Source organism: Anthonomus grandis, chromosome 8, assembly GCF_022605725.1.
Source record: "Anthonomus grandis grandis chromosome 8, icAntGran1.3, whole genome shotgun sequence".
Classification (NCBI taxonomy): Eukaryota; Metazoa; Arthropoda; class Insecta; order Coleoptera; family Curculionidae; genus Anthonomus; species Anthonomus grandis.
The window spans coordinates 9,452,180-9,469,253 of NC_065553.1; the positions used below are offsets into that span (position 1 = coordinate 9,452,180).

The 17,074-nt window shown below is 30.6% G+C and overlaps 1 protein-coding gene and 1 long non-coding RNA gene across 2 annotated transcripts in view; one reads left to right on the forward strand and one right to left on the reverse strand.

Moving 5' to 3' along the window:
- Positions 1–14,444, reverse strand: part of LOC126739719 (cyclic nucleotide-gated cation channel subunit A) — an 84,054-nt gene extending 69,610 nt beyond the window's left edge. The window contains exon 1 of the mRNA XM_050445513.1: positions 14,200–14,444. The gene's annotated coding sequence lies outside the window, so the exon portion shown is untranslated. The remainder of the gene's footprint in view (positions 1–14,199) is intronic.
- LOC126739720 (uncharacterized) lies at positions 5,609–6,169 on the forward strand. Its single transcript, XR_007661691.1, has 2 exons — positions 5,609–5,700; positions 5,757–6,169. It is a non-coding gene; the product is annotated as an uncharacterized LOC126739720 (long non-coding RNA).
- Positions 14,445–17,074: the final 2,630 nt, after the last annotated feature.

Sequence of the window (17,074 nt, forward strand, 5' to 3'; positions counted from 1 at the left end):
AAACGGTAGACATGGACTCTGTGTACTTCGCATAAAAGATCCTGATTTTGCATTAATCACTGGCAGTTTTATAAGCTAGTAAAAACATTTTTTTTATTTATTTTCTTAGAAAATCAATCCAGAGATATCAGATCAGGGACTGTAAGGGTCAAAAAACTGGAGCAGGTTTAGTAGGGGCCAATCACGCGTTGTTTGAAGTCTTCATTCAAATATTGATAAAACTACAAAAAAGTGTTAGAACAATCCATTATCCTGCAACCAAATTTGCTATATAACGTTCAATATGACATTTTCTAATAATTCCGGTCAGACTCTAAAAAACGCCCTTAAAAAACTCATCATAAACGACTTATAAGGATAACAAAAAAAGAATAAACCCTATCAAAAGAAGGTTGACTTCATAAATCATATTTATTTTCATTTTTTTTTTACTACAATATGGGCAATTCTGCAGTTTAGCAAGTAGTTTAAAATTAACTTATTTCAGATATTTTGACAAAACACAATTCCAATTCTAACAAGACCCAACCCAATCAAATTTTTTTAAATAGGTTTAGGGTCTGTCAAAAATTGGACTGTCATTTAAAACCGTCAACGTTAAAAAAATTAGTAAGAAAAATTGTTAAACTGTATAAAAACTCATATATTATTATGTATTTACTTTTGTTTATAAGTACAGCATCAGTGTATGATACTAAAATGATAAGTTTGACAAAAAAATTCAACTGAAACAAGTTGGTTTCAACAAAAATTGTTAATAGAATTACCACTATATGTAATAAAATTAACCTACCCATTACGATATCGTAGACTCTACGTAAGATAAAATCAGCATAATAGGAAGTTTTCAAGTTTTCAAACATCACGAAATTAACTTCCTTGAGTGAAATCGCGTATTTGTACCCGCCATGCAGAAGCCTTTTGTTTATGCGTTCATTAAGACAGCGAAACGGCACTAGTCTTCTCATGTTTGTTAAATAGAATTATAAAACTCGCTGTTCGCATGTTATTATTTTGTAATACAACACTTTTACCTAAATCTTCTTAAAATGCTGCATAATTTAATAGGATACGGTTACCGTAACATTATAAAAAAAGATTTATGTCATAATTTGGCATAAGACATAATAATTCGATAACATCAAAAGTAAAATAGACAGCTATTCGATATAGCTGGTAGGTTCCAGCAAAATAAACGTGGATGTTTAACTGCCAAATGTTTTATCCGATTTTTCTTTTGTCACATCTCCTAACCGGATTATGCAATGTAAGCGTTTACGAAAACTATCAAAAACGATGATCTAGATTAAAAGAGTACATTGATTTATTTTACATTTTTAGCATACGTACGGTATATTTTGGAGCGTCGTTTCAATCTAGCGCCATGAGAAATGGTCCTGACCTAAACTCGCATGCCAGAGGAAATTTAGATCATGTTATGTAGGTCAGTGTAGATTTAAGTGAAAAATGGTTAGATTTAGTAAAAAACTAGCTAAATAAGGGTAATACTTTAGAGTGGTCTTTTGCAATAGGTCAGCTGCTATGTCACGAGATTTTAAATAAATATGTTAATCTCTAAGAATTTAATACAATTTCCTCATCAATCATAAAACTTCTCATTAAATATTACTAATTATTTATACATAATTTAATTATAAAATATTACCAGTTGGTGCCTTCTAATGCCTAAGAGTTTATTAGATAAGAGGATTATGAAGATCGAGGCCTCCTTGTTGTATATATATTTCGCCCTTCATTAGTCCATATTTCTATATATAAATTCTGTACTTTAAATACTTATAAATCTCCTTTTGGGATTCAAGGATTAAGGCAAATTAATTAATTTTAGAATGATTCCGTCGGGTAACCGAAGGCCTTGTTTAAACAAGTGGTCAAAATCAACAGGATTTCATCATATAATTACGGCCATGTTGGAGTATGTTTGACCTTTTGTTTTGATTTAATCCAATCAAATTTTGAATATTTTTGGCTGTTGTCCTATATATCTTGAACCTCTCGGTTCTATATCAAACATCTCATTAAACAGTTAAGTATATAATTTCAAATAAGTACAAACATGCTGGTATGAGAGCAATCTATAAATTACGAGGAGATATAACAAAAGATTTTTATATGTTTCTATAATAGATTGTCTACGGCGAAGAGGTTAACGTCCATTTTTTGTAAAAATATTTCTGATTTCCTAATAAAATATATAAACATTATTGTAACGTTAAGAATCTTTATAGATTGGATTATTATAAAAAATTATAATAATTTCATAAAAAAAATAAAAATCATTTAAAAGAAAGCACACTAATCTAAATGTAAAACTCTTTACAATATCAGTTATAGAACTAATAAAAAATCAACACCATGAACAACAGCTCTTAGGTATATTCTAATTGCAAGGAAAAAATGTAGGGTGTATTCATGAGCTAATTTTATTTAAAAAAAACAGATTTTCATGTAAAAATAGGTTGGAAAATGCATTATTTTTATAATGCAGGGTTTTAAACTTGAGTGTTAAAAAATCGTTTTTTTATTATTGTTTTGAATATTCCTTATCCGATTTTGGTAAAATAGAGTATCGTTATTTGCAGTGATAAGAGGTGCATTTGGCTTTAATTACATATTCAATGTTTATTTTCGAATTTACACTTAAGTTTGATTTAATTATCCATAGAGGACGGTATCGTATACATACATATTATGTCTGTACACTAAATGTCCAGAGGTCTAAAACGGCGAAAAACAAACCGAATTTAAAGAGCAAATAAGAAACAGACCTTATGAACAAAAGATAATTGGCAAATAAGGCAATCTCGAGCAATTTTGATTGTTCTAGGATAAAAGAGGAAATACATTTAGTATTTTATTGGTTCGTAGTAATTATATTTAATCATAAATATACCAATTTGTTTTGTTATGTCTTTGATATATTTGGATATCTTTGATATCCATCGTAGTCAAAAATATAAGGATATCCACCGTATATACCGGTGGATATCTTAATCTTAAGTTATTCTATAGCGTGCATATGAAAATAATAACAATAATATGGCTCTAAAATTTTTTGGGATTCATCACTAGATCTTCGGTTAATTTTTATAAATTATGCTGTTTGAATGTTATTTATAATTTTCATATTCGATCTATCATTAAATATACTAGCGTAGACTCATCTATAATATAAATTACTCAAAGTAAATTTCAGGATCAACGGAAATTTTTTAGTATTGTTAAAGCATTGTTAATTGTAAGCTGAGAATTGTCTGCGTACTTTTACAGAGGCTACATTAATATTTTTAGTCCTGTCTGATGATGTGGATTATCTGTGCTTAAGAAGATTTTAATTTTGATGCCGCAAAAACTCGTTATCAGGAATTATGTTAAACCCTCACAGCGCCCATTAACACAAAGGCTCTATACACAAAATCATTGTTATTTCATTTCTTTGACAGTGTGATGTATTGGTAATTTATAATTTAAAATAGTATTTATATTTTATATAATTTAATATTATGTTAATGCATATTGAGGTGTAAATAGTAATGCCGCACATTTAAAAACGAATAAATTAGAAGTATATTGATTTCAAAAGGAAATAAGTGGTTATGGAAACAGCAGAAAATGGAAGCAGTAGTGTGAATTGCACAGAAATGGAATCAAGGCTCCTAAAATGCAGACGTGATTTGAATCGGTCTTATTTACTCGCTTAAGTGGCAGTTTAAACATTTCAGGAGATCGTGAAAAACAGGAGTTTAACCGTCAAGTATAAAAAGGGTTTAACCCTATCATCAAAATGGCAAACTGGAAAGTCGAATTGTGATGGAAAAAAATACCTACTGGCATTATTCCCTTGATATTGCTTTAATAAATAGTATTTATATTACTTTAGAAAACTATCCAATACACAAAATTATGTATTTTATTTATTTTATGAAGAAAAAATCTATAATGAAAATCATCAATCAAAGAACCAGAAAAAGCCACAGTCAATCTGTACAACTTAGTAGACGCCAAATATATTTGCTCACAACGTTTTTTTACTCATTTCCTAACAGTTTTTAAATCTGTAGATCTCGATTTCATATTTTTCAGACTATTATACTGTAACGATATTGTACACATCCAGAAACCAGCTTATTCTTCATGATTCCAAAATGACACAAGTGGTACATAAGGAGTCGCATCGCTAAAAGTTGTCAGTTCAGTGAATTAAAGTTCAGACTATTGGCTTGAAATTTAAATAATTGTAAATAAATACAATAAAAATAAATATCTCTAGTAATCGTAAGTGCTCGCGTTTTTATAGTGAAGTGTGTAAATAAATTAATTGACTATTTTCGATTGTTTCAATTCACACCTAACGAACGTGAAAAACGCTACAATACCTAGAACACCTTGGATCGTGGATATAAATAAATAATGATATTAGTGAAAATAAAATTAAAGTTATACCTGTAAGATAAAAAAATAAAAATTTCCCCGGTTGACAATACATTTTTTATTTAAATTACACAGATTTTTTTAAAAGCTTTATTCGGCTGAAACGATTTCTAGAGGCATTTAGAAATGTCTAGTTTTAAAAAGTAAAAATTACAAAAATCTTTTTATTTTAAATAGTTGGTTGTTTCAATGAATAGTCTCTAAAATCTAAAAAGTGTGATGTTACAATTAAATATGATGAAAAATTTAATTAAACTTTGAAAGGTTTCCTTCTTGAACTTAACACTATCCAGCCACTGGTATCATTCTTTAATAAAATAAGATCAAATTTATGGTATTTTAAGAAACACATTTCAATTAGCTGATTTTTTATGATGAAGTTTATTTATTAACTTCGATTAATGAAATCCATAAGAAGATATAGCAAGTGATTTGTTCCTTTCTAGTCCTAAATCTAAAAGTTTAATTTATGCAAAGCAAACATAAGTCAAAATTTGACTGTGCGGAATATTTTATCTTTTTGGCTCTAAATTTTATCAAAATCCAGATTTAATTTGTTGCTGTTGATAAACATTCACTTGAAAAAACTATGGGTAATAAAAAAGTATTTCCGTCTAAGCCTTTATATTGCTTTAAAGTACTCTGTGATCTTTTTTAGATATCTCTAGTGCTCTTATATATTTCATGACTCTTGCTAATGTTTCTCACAGTACAAGGAAAATATTATCTATTGGAATGGACATTTTTTGGAAGAATTTATACATAATAATCTTTATTTTGTAGTGTAACTTATTTTACGGTCCATTCTTATTTAATACCTAGTACTGGCAAACAGGACTATCGTCTTATAAAGTGCCGATTATGAAAATCCTTGATCAGATAAATTTGTGGCAAAATATGTATATTTATTTCGATTGGTAATTTATTAATCTGTGACGTACTAATAGACAATAGGTATTTTATACTAGAATTTTTATGCATTTTAAATCAGTAGTCGCTTTTTTGTTACAGTTTTATACTCAGATAAGTTAAATAAGGTAAGTTAAATTTACGCAAAAATAAGGAGGAAAACAACTTTGCACTACAACTATTAATCAGCACTGTCCGATACTATACAGGAAGCATAATTCTGTTTTGCATTTTTTTTTAGCTACAACTAAATCATATGACACTGCTTAAAAGAACTGTCATACAAAAATGTCACTCGTATATTTTAAATACTTGTATTGACGATAATTGCACACGATGGTAATTCTAGAATAACACCATAGCTAAATATTTTTATGCAAAATTTGTTCTTTTAGATATTTCAAAATTCACAATGTAAAAAAAGCTGATACTTAAAATGTGGAATATGACAAGAGAGGAAAAAATCGTCACGTGCCCAAACTGCCTCACCCCAGCTAGGACGAAGGTCGTGTACGTATCGAAAAAAGTAACCTACCCTAACTGTTTGATTTCGATTTTGCAATTTTGCCTGTTTCCCGTTTGTATGAAGAAAATTTGCAAAGCTAAACACGTCTGTAGGGCCTGCGGCGCTCTTTTGGCCATCGTATCCTACTGAGATATGGAAATGGACTTGAGCCATTTTAATACAACGAAGAAGAATGGAAGCTAAAAAGCACATATATTTTCTAAGTAGGTTGAAATGTTTATCTAAGCTGGACTGAAGTTTATTTATGTAAGAGAAAATATCAAGGAAATATTTAATAATAAATTGTTTTTGTATATACAAATTATTCTAGGCTTTCTTCCCCTTGTAAAAAAATATTTTTTATTTCTTGATGGTGGAAGAAGTAGATGAACAAACGCAACAAAAAGTAGGCTGCGATGAATCCGAGTAAAATTTAGACTACCGTATTTATTTACTATTATTTAAATTTCGCGCCAATATTCCAAACTTTACTTCACTGAACTGACAACTTTCTGCGATACGGCTCCTCATATACTCGGCAGCGCGCTGTTCTGGAAGATTCCCGCTAACATTCGAGATATCGTGTACCACTTGTGTCATTCCGGAATGACGGAAAATCAGCTGGTTTTTTGGTATTTACAGAATAAATAACTATTGAAAAATAAGGGAATAACTAAAAAGACGTTTGCAACTTCAATCGTTATTTATTTAGCTGATATATGAAACTTTATAATTCTCAAATCAGCTCGATTCAAAGGTTTTGATGTAGAAATCCACATTATCATCCAGGTTTTTGCCTGGTATCATAGTAATTAGTATAATGCAGCATGTAGATAATTGTAAATGTATATCGGTTTGACCGTCTCTTAAATAAAATTCCAAGATTGCAAATTGCTTTTGTTTCTCCGTTATCATGAACATGTCATCGAGATATTAAATTCATATTAAAGGTTTGCAAGCAGATGAAATATATTTAAAAAGACAAATGTTTCTTTTTCGAAAAAATCTATATATTATAAATATTATTTTGTAAAACTTAACTAATGAAAGAGGCTTTTAATATAAATACCTCGACCACTTTCTTACTAAAACCATATACGCCTTTGATTATTTAAGGATCATCCAATATGTAGAAAAAAACTTTTTAATAAAATACATTTTAAAATGACGAAATAAAGATTAAACGACCCTTTTTCCAACAGGTTGATAAAAGGTAAGTTTATGCTTTTGATCTTTACGTAGCAAAAAAACCTGCTTTCAACGTTTTCCAACTTTTCCTCTTATGTCCGTCCTGTTTTTTCGGATAATCGCCCTTCCGTCACGTTACGATCAATTTTCCAGATAAGGCACTTTTCGCTCGTTTCCCTGGTTTAAGATTGGTAATAAAGTTTAAGGTTTGGGACCTTCTCGATCTTTTATGAAAAATAACTAAAAAAAAAATTGCCGGTGATGCTGCTGCAGCTGGTTGTTAAACTTGAGAGTTGTTGTTGAGGTCACTGACAGGAAATATGATGCTAAAAGTATAAAAATAAAATTTTTATTAAAATAATTTATTATACGCAACAAATTCTGTGTAGTTATTTCTAAGATACTTATTAATACTGTAAAAGCTTTTAGCTGCAATATATAATTTTTATATTGAAACCTCTCTGCCCTTTTCTTCTTGGGATTCAAACTTGCTCGTTGTTAGCACCATTGCCTCAAGAACCCCTAGTTTTTTTCAAGAAGTGTGATCTGTTATATCTAGTCTAGTTTCACAAATTGTCGTATCATACAAAATATATACCAGATGCCATCTTAAGGCATCTCTATAATATTAATATATCTAATCAATACGTACATCTCGCAAAAACTTAAGGTCAATTTTAATATCAAACAAAATGGATCATTCAAAATATCTGACAAATGTTACTAGTAGAAAGACAGAATTACTAATTTTTAACCGACGTCAAGTTAATTTTTTGTGAGTCGTTCGTTATATCTCCAGCAGACCTATTGACATTATAATAACATTAAGTATATTATAATTAAATAGATCATTAAGTATACTGGCTACTTTCATGAATGTTTAGTTACCTGCAAAAGATTCATGCCTGATCACCACTCTCAAAATGATTAATAAAAAAGCAACTGATCCCTAAGGGATTCCAAACTTCAATTTAGTAAAGTCAGACATTTTTAGTTCTCAATTAGTTAATGTTGAATAACATGCATATCCTTCTTTTTAAAAGATCTGATTTGCATACTAGAGCCACTGGCAAATATCAAACATATTTTTTTATTAATCTTTCCCTTATAGCATAATCCAAATATTTTATTGTTCTACCTGTAATAGTCTTGAAAAATGTTCACGACGACCACAAAATCAAAGGAGGAAAAATAAATACATAAGGTATTGCATTCATATTTAGTGTTTTGTTTTCGTTTAACTATTTTTTAAGACACAATTACATCCTAACTTCTTTTAACAGTCGTATATGACCGCTTATTAGTCAGGTAACATAAACTGCGAATAATGAACCTACATTATCTGGTTCAGTAGAGTAACTTTCAGCTAGACTACTCAGCAACAAATGTCTATATATTATTTAACAATTGTATTTCTTTTAAAATAAAAGCAAAAATTATTATTATTTTTTTAATCTGGTTGGTTCAGTACAGAAGTTGCTACAAGCTAATGATGTATTTAATTTTAAACAACAAATTTATGTTTTATAGCAGTTATTCGTACATTTAAAAAAGTATATTATTTCCTATTTTATTGAGTTCACAAATCCTTAATTTATAACTTATTTTTAGTTACAAATAATACATTGTTTCCAAATGCCAATTACTCGAAATTACAATTGCCTAAATATCGCACAATTTCCGTAAGCCAAAGCAATAATTATAAAGTCATGAATGAATTATATATTGATTAAAACGTACACAAACAACGTTATCAGTAACCAATATGACAACCCTAGTAAATTAGTTTCAACTGAAACGTGTCTCGTTTAACATTATGTTATTAATGCTTCTTATCTTGATTTCATTTGGCACCTTAACAAAAGAAAATTGTATGATAAAATATTGTATTTATTTTTATTATGATTCATTATAGCGATTGAAGGTAAAAATTGTATATTTCCATAACCTGCGTATGGTATACATTATCGTAACAGAACACACTCTTTTTGTTGTCAACGTTAGATTAAAGAAATTTCACCTGAACTGACTCATGTTGATTATCTACCTTAAATTGTTACCAAGATAAATAAAAAAACTGATTAAAATATCATAAAGCTTCGACCCTTTTAAGGACCCATGGAATAATTTGGAAATGCTTGGAACATTTTCATTGTTTTGGCTAATGGGGCACAAAGGCTCAAAGGACTTTTAAGCCGGATACTATAAAAGTACTGAACTAAATGTAAATAGAACCCGAAATAAACTAACTAACCTAAACCTACATCATAGCAAAACAGTACAAAAACTATGACAATTTACATTTTCGTAACATTATACCGTTGCTCATTTCTGTATCGTTTTCTCTGAAGTTATATTACATAAAAGTCATTTTATTTTCTAACGAAGTTTTCCATTATAACGCAAATATTATCACAGCTATGTATTTTAATAAGGAATTTTTACAAGCTTTGATAGAATTACGAGTGAACAACACAGCTACTAATTGAAATGAAGCAGCTAAAGCTTCTAAAATGCATAAATTCAGTTGAGCATAAACAGTGTTAAAATTTTGCTATTTAAAACGGGGGTCTTGTCTGTTTGTCTATTCAAATTTATAAAAAAGTTATTTTAATAGAGGCCGAGTTGATAATAATGCAGTTTTAAGCGTAGGAATTAAATTTAAATTAAAATAGATTAATTCAAGTAAATGCACGATATATCAGTCTATCTAGGTATGAATTTAATATTTTAGGAAAACACATTTCTATAAATTACTAGTAATAGGTGTTATTCTTATGTATTAACTTTATTATGACATTTTTTATCCAAAAAGGCCTAGATACATTGACACAATGGACCATATAGAGAAATAATACATTAATTAAAGGACGTATCCGTCCTTATCCTCAGCATTTTGTCTTATGACATCTGAAAAATAAACTTGACTGCAAAATCTGAACCTCTTGATAATTTAAGAAATATACTTGTTAACCTATGGTCAGAGAATTGTTAGTAAATGTATGCACTGGTATAAGCAAGTGTATTTTTGCATATCAAAGGAAACTGCAATAATTAATGGCCTAATCAAGATATCACTTCACTACTTAATAAAATTCAGATGGTAGCTCTAAAGGGTAGAACGCTGGTGTATATACTCTTCTTTTAAAAGTTTTAACAACAACCTAAAGCCTCTAAAGCCCTTGGAGGCAAATAAAAATGGGATTTTTTTAAAAAGGCACTTTTATTTCAGCCTCAGAAAATCATGCTGAGAACCTCTTAAAAAAGGAGCCGTAGCGAAATGACGTGATAGAGAATGTTTACCATTCAACACTAAACAAATTGCAACCACTAAACAAGCGTCTAGCAAAGAGGCCAGGAAAGTAATTGCTCCTGATTTTCATAAATTCCCCGTTTACATTTATTATTCTTTGTTTTACGTTTTACTGTGTACGCAGGAGAGCGTTTTTTCGCCCTTGCTCACATTTGATTTTGACTTTTTGAACTTTTTATTTGTGAGACTATTTTTGTATTTTTAGCAGCGGCTATAAGTAATCTCCAAGAATACATTTTCTCAGTCATTGAGAAGGTAGAACTTCATTTTACCAGTTACCAAAAGGAGGTGTTATATTTATTTTTTTTTTTTAATTTGAACTTTTATGTTGTAGAATACATTTATAATAGATACATATTACAAACCTCCGAACTCAAAAACCAATGATTTTTTTAAATGTTTCTCAAGAAAATATACTTAGTATGTTGCGAGATTTTAATATTGATTTGATAGCGAATAATAGGAAAATGCTACAAAATTGTGTCAGAAAATTGTTAATCTGCAAAGCTTAGGCAAGTTGTAACAAAGGAAGCCTGTATTACAAATATCTTATCAACAATCAAATTATGAGTATTGATTTGTAAATAAATTAAACTTCTACGTAAAAAAAAATGAAACAATAAACAGAAAATAGACAAAAAAACGGGAATTTAAATGACTGAAATTATACATCAATATAGACACAAATGTCTCACAAATGTCAAACAAAGCTTAAAAGGCTTGCTTATATAAAAGTCTCTTCACAAAACATAATGAAGATTAGGCTAACTATAAATAAGAAAAAAATAAAGTAACTTTAAAGATAAGAAATGAAAGAAAACATATTTTAAATAACAAATTGATTACTTCATTGGAAATAGTACTAGGTTAGATGGCGAAAAGAAAAAAATCTTTTCTCAGAAGTTTATTGTTAAAGTTCATGAAATGGTAAAATTGAAGTTAAATTCAATCATTTCTTTTTTAATAGCTTTAAAGAAGTTAATAGAAAACATGGAGTAAGTAAACTGGAATGATGAACATCTTGAAGAAAATACTGATTATAAAGAAACAAGTTTCTTAACATTTAGTGCAAATAATTTAATTAAACTTAGTTAAAAAAATAGTATTAAAATTTATATATAGTATTTAAACTTAAGAATAAAAGAACTTACTTAAATTAAAAACTTTTAAAATATTGTTTGTTTGTTACCGGTTACCATTCCCAATGAATTGAAAACTAGTAAGTATAGTTGTTCCAATATCAAAAGTGACGAAACCAAGTGTTACGGGAGACTAGAGACTAATTATCGTATTACCGACCATTGAGAAAATTGTACAAACATTAATGTGTGCTCAATTAGGATCCTACTTTCGATTAAGACAGTAGTACCTGGTAGTCCTCTTTCCAGCATGTGATTGCACCTAGGAGAGATAATATTAAACGGGGTAAACTCATACTTAGTATAACTGTAAGTGGAGTTAAAAGTTATTTTTGAAATTTATTTTGTTTGCTAATTTGATCGATATCATAGAGTACAGCACGAGATGTTTTGTAGAGTAGCGTGCTATTTATAATCTATTTACCTCCTTATTGATAATCTACTAAGAACTATTAAAAAACAGTTTAATTAGTCCTTTGGTTAAGATAGTCCTATTTAGGTGTATGTGTTTAAGTTTAAAGAAATTGTAGCAATATTAAATGAAGAGGTATATAAAGGGTGTTTCAATAGGAGCGCAGGATGTCAATGTTCAAAACATGGTTTTCTGTAGCAAAATATTGAAATATTTATTGATTTAGAAAATATACATTTGGGATTATCAATAAAACAAAATATCTTGTGTAAATGACCGGCACGGTTTTGCCGCACATGCGTACCCTTTTGATGAAATTTTTAATAACGTTATTGTATATATGAGGTGGTATTTTATTAATACAGCGTCTACTTTAGGCTTATTGGTATAAGCCTGTGACCTCAGATAACCCCACAGCATTCTTGCTTCTGTCTAAACTTCTGTCTAAAGGCGCTAAATTGCAAGAGCGTGGGAACCAATTCTAGACACCAATTCACAGGCCGAATGACGTGTTGAAACCACATGTCGTCAAGATCTCTAGCTGCTAGATGAGGCATAAGAATCTGTGTTATCATAGCACGATAACGTTATCGATTCACCATTACTGAATTAACTTCGTTTTTGAAGAAAAACGGTCCAATTAATCCTCCAGACCATAATACACAACATAGAGTGACACGTTTTAGATGGATTGCTTTCTTTCTTGTGCCCGATGCTTCAATTCTTGTGCCCGATGACGAATTGACGTCTCTGGCCTTTCTGTCATACTTTCACGAACTGCCGCGATGTTTTGTTTTGAACTACTTCAATACGAACTCGTATCGTGTATTTTACATCACTTACTGAACCAGCACTTTCAAATCTTTTGATTATTCTTTTCACAGTAGTTGAATTAGGTACATTATTTCGACCGAAAATTAGAGGCACTTTACGACTAGTGGCAATTAAACTGTCACCTTTTTGATAATAATTTTTGATAATTAAGACGCGTTGTTCTACCGTATAATGTTCCATATATCATCTTTCGATCTGTCACGTCATAATCATGTGACAATATGACTGTCAAAAAGGAGAGCAATTCAAATCTTCCATTTTATATTAAAACACCCTTTATAATATATAAATAGTTGCGCATATTGCTGATTATACAAATTAGTTATTTGCTTTTGTTCGTAATGCCTCTGTAATTAATTTTTTTAACTTTAGTTGTCTGGTTAGCTTGCCCTGAAAAAGCCAATGAGTTGAAACACGTGTTGGCATATACCATCCTCGTTCTTTCTGGTCACGAGTATTCTGATAAAACTTTTTCTTGCCATTTACTTTTCGCGCTATCCTTCTTTTTTTAGTATTCAGTAATGTACAAATAAAATGTATGTTTCGTTTTGAAAACAATTGAAACAATCACGCTCATTTTCCAGAAATGTGGTGGTATTTTTCATCAGATATTGAATATCGCATACAAGAATCCTGAGCTTATCCAGTCCAATGGTGACAATATTGCCGATTTAGTAAGTTTAACCTTATTATATGATCATATCTTAGTCTACCGTAAATGTACGATATTAGTAATATGAGCTCAGAATTCCATCTAGAAAAAGGGTATAAGTGGTATTATTTTAATTAGTTGTCTTTTCGAACCTACAAGAAGAGAAAGTATTTTTCTTGGGTTCAATAGGAGTCTATATTTCTTAGACCAGATAGTTACTTTTTATAAATTTTCATTAACACTCGACACTCAAGGAGTTTTATCAATTTTGTCCAACAGGACTTCTCCTTGCCTAATTAAAATCAATAAAAATCCAGTTAGGACATGGCTGTTGTACATAAAATATGGAGTAACCCTGACAAAAATCCGAAAAATCATGTTATACGGTCAATGGCAGACCAACCTATTAGAAAGAATTACAAAAGCTCTTAAAAGCGTAATCATTTAAATGAAAGTAAATTCTAAACGACTTGTTCAAATAAACCTAATGCTTATTTAGAAAGGAATAATGTTTCACTAAAACTCCTCTGTTAATTTTAGCAATTAATTTATACAAAATAGCTCCTAATAAAAGTACTAGAGGGCGCAACTCGTAATAATAACAGTTCTTGTTATTTTAAACGGAAAACTGTAATACTATTAACATTTTTCTTAAATCCACTTTAACTATGAATTTTTCGCAGGATTTCGACCGCATGTAGATTCCGAGATGTAACTCGTAACAAACAGTAATAAACCACAGTACATTTGTAGTATTTTATAGTTATATTTTTAAATACTTAATCCCATATTTACCTGTTTATCTAGTAAACGTTTTTTCCTACTACATAAAAACTACACAAAACTTCACGTAACTACTGTATTAAAGCTAGTAAAATAAAATCCATATCACCATTCAGGATAAATGGTTACCGTAAAAAAATCGCAAATTTACGCGAAAACTCGCGACGACCATCGGCCTGATGCTGGGAGAACTGCTGGATTTACACGACCCACGGGACGCCACTTTTCTGACTGACACACCGGCGGCGTCTTCTCGTAAAGGCGACGCGACGCCGGCATCACGGATGCTCAAGAGATGCGAATTAACATGAAGGGAATTAACCACCAGTACACTGGAAGAAATGGAGGTTTAAAAGTAAACCAAAAAAAAGTTTCTTCTTTAAGGTTAATATATAATTGAGGCATAATTTCATAAAATAAATGTCCTTTTACCAATGATTTATATAAAAACAATTACTTTATTTGACTTTTATTTTACCCTGATATCACAGATCATTTACGGAACATACAACCAAAATTCTACTAAGTATAGATAAGAAGATTTGGTAATGTTATTTTATCGCAACTATGAATGTTTGGCTGGGAATTGTTTTATTAAATTATCTGTCACCGTATACCATTTGGTAAATATGCAGCAGTGATGAACGGTGAGCCACGTGCTTTTGTGATTAAATTATACTACAAATGTAATAACTGTATAGTAGCTGTATAGTATGGGTACGTAAATTTCAAATCACAGATTAAGCTGTCAATGTCAAACATAAGACACCAAGAAAGTGTAAGAACGCCTGAGAACGTCGATAGCGTTAGAGAATCTGTAGAGCACAGTCCAAAACGTTTAATCAGAAAGCGAGCTTAGGCATTAAACAAATAGTCCAAGCACTAAAAACAACAGACATTCCAAATTGTCTACGTTTTGCTGAAACTTTCCTTGAGAATCGATATTCACAATTTGTGGATGTCTGACGAGGCGGACTTTTATTTGTTTGGCTACACCAACAAACAAAATTTCCGTGACTCTATTTCAGAAAATCCGCAGAAGCTCCACGAACAACCGTTATATAACCCGAAGGTTTCCATGGAAATTATCGGTCTCTTTTTAAAAATGTGAATTATTACACTGATGCGGTCAATTCCGAGCCTTATACTAATATGAATAATCATCTTTTGAGTCAGCAATTGAACAAATTTACATAGAACAACCAATCGTGGTTTCAGCAAGATGGCGCTTCTTCACACATCACAAGGGAGGCCTTAAACGTTTTGCAAAGATTGTTTCCGACACACGTTATTTTTAGACGAGGAGATATTAACTGGCCTGCAAGGTCGCCAGACCTAACGGCTTGCGATTCCTTTTTGTAGAGCTACCCAAAGCAAAATGTCTTCATTATTAAACTAAGAACCATTCAGTAGCTTAAAACGATAATTATTGAATAAATTGCTAATATTCTCGTAGATATGTTGCATATAGAGAATTTACACGAAATACTTTAAGAGGCCATTTAACTGGAATTATTTTTAAGAAATAAGAATGACATATGCTTTTTAGTTTTTTACTGTATTTTATTTAAATTAAATTAGCGTTGAGATCTTAAAGTAATCAAAACTGTCCCCAAGGACCACCTTCTGAATTCATTACTCGTGAAACGGCAGCAACTGCGACGGAGAGCAACTTAACACAGGATGAATACCGTGGTAAATTATCAAAAACTTCAATTACTTTTAGTTTTCTATCAAAACTAATTAAAACTAAAATTAAAGTAAGCTCATAAAAAGTAGAAAAGAAACAGAGGTTCACAGGTCAACTGTCTAAGAAGGGTAATAAAACAACAATCATAATAATTTTTGAGAAAGATGGTAACACAATAAATACCTTTTACTGTTCGATTATATCTTAGCATGCGCAAACCATACCAGTATTAACTGACACTGTGGGTACAGAAAGTGTTAATGGTATCTTTGACAGTAGACTTTGTATTGTAGCGTTTTTGTCGGTTCGTCAGATGTGAATTAAAACAATGAAAAATAGTCAACTAATTTATTTGCACACTTACACTAAACACGATTACTTACTACGAATCGAAATATTTATTTTCACCGTATTTATTTACAACTATTTTTTAAGTCTGAATTAAATCTCGCGCCGATATTCCAAATTTTACTTCACTGAACTGATTTTTCGTAAAATTTTATTAATGAAAATTCGTTTTTCGGCAGCATTAAAAAGAAAGCTTCTGCAAGTTAAAGAACTGTGAGAAATAGCCGCATTTTATATGACATATCAGATGCTTGACAGTCCGTGTAGTCTCGAGGAGGGAATTTCGTTTTCGTACTGCCATCTATATCACAAAAAATAACCTTCAAGAAGGTTATTTTTGAAGGTTATTTTTTGTGATCTATATGTCGAGGAATAGAAGCTTTTTCAGTGTTCTGTCAATCGCCCAAGTTTTCAAAGCCCTGCAACTGATGACTTCCAGCAACGTCGCGGCTCCTTATATAGGCGGCTGAATCATTCCGGATGATTTGCTGTCTTTCGAGACGTCGCGTCGTGCGGTATGCCACTTCCGTCACAGTGGATCACATAGCAGGTGCGTCATAGAGCTCTGTTCTTGGCCATGTTGTATTTCTTAACTACATAAATGATTTTCCATTAATAGGCAAGCATGACCACATCATTTGCTGATGACACTACTATCCTTTGATATTGCATTGATGTAGTTGACCTCAAGGAAATGGTGAACTACGATCTGTCAAGGTCCAGATAGTGCGTAAAAGCCACTTTACAAAGGTTTTACATTTTAAATGTACCTTAGATGCTATTCCTTTAGGTTCTTGGATTATTGCTGAGTTAGGCTTAGTTATTTGGCCTAGCATTGGTTGTTTTATT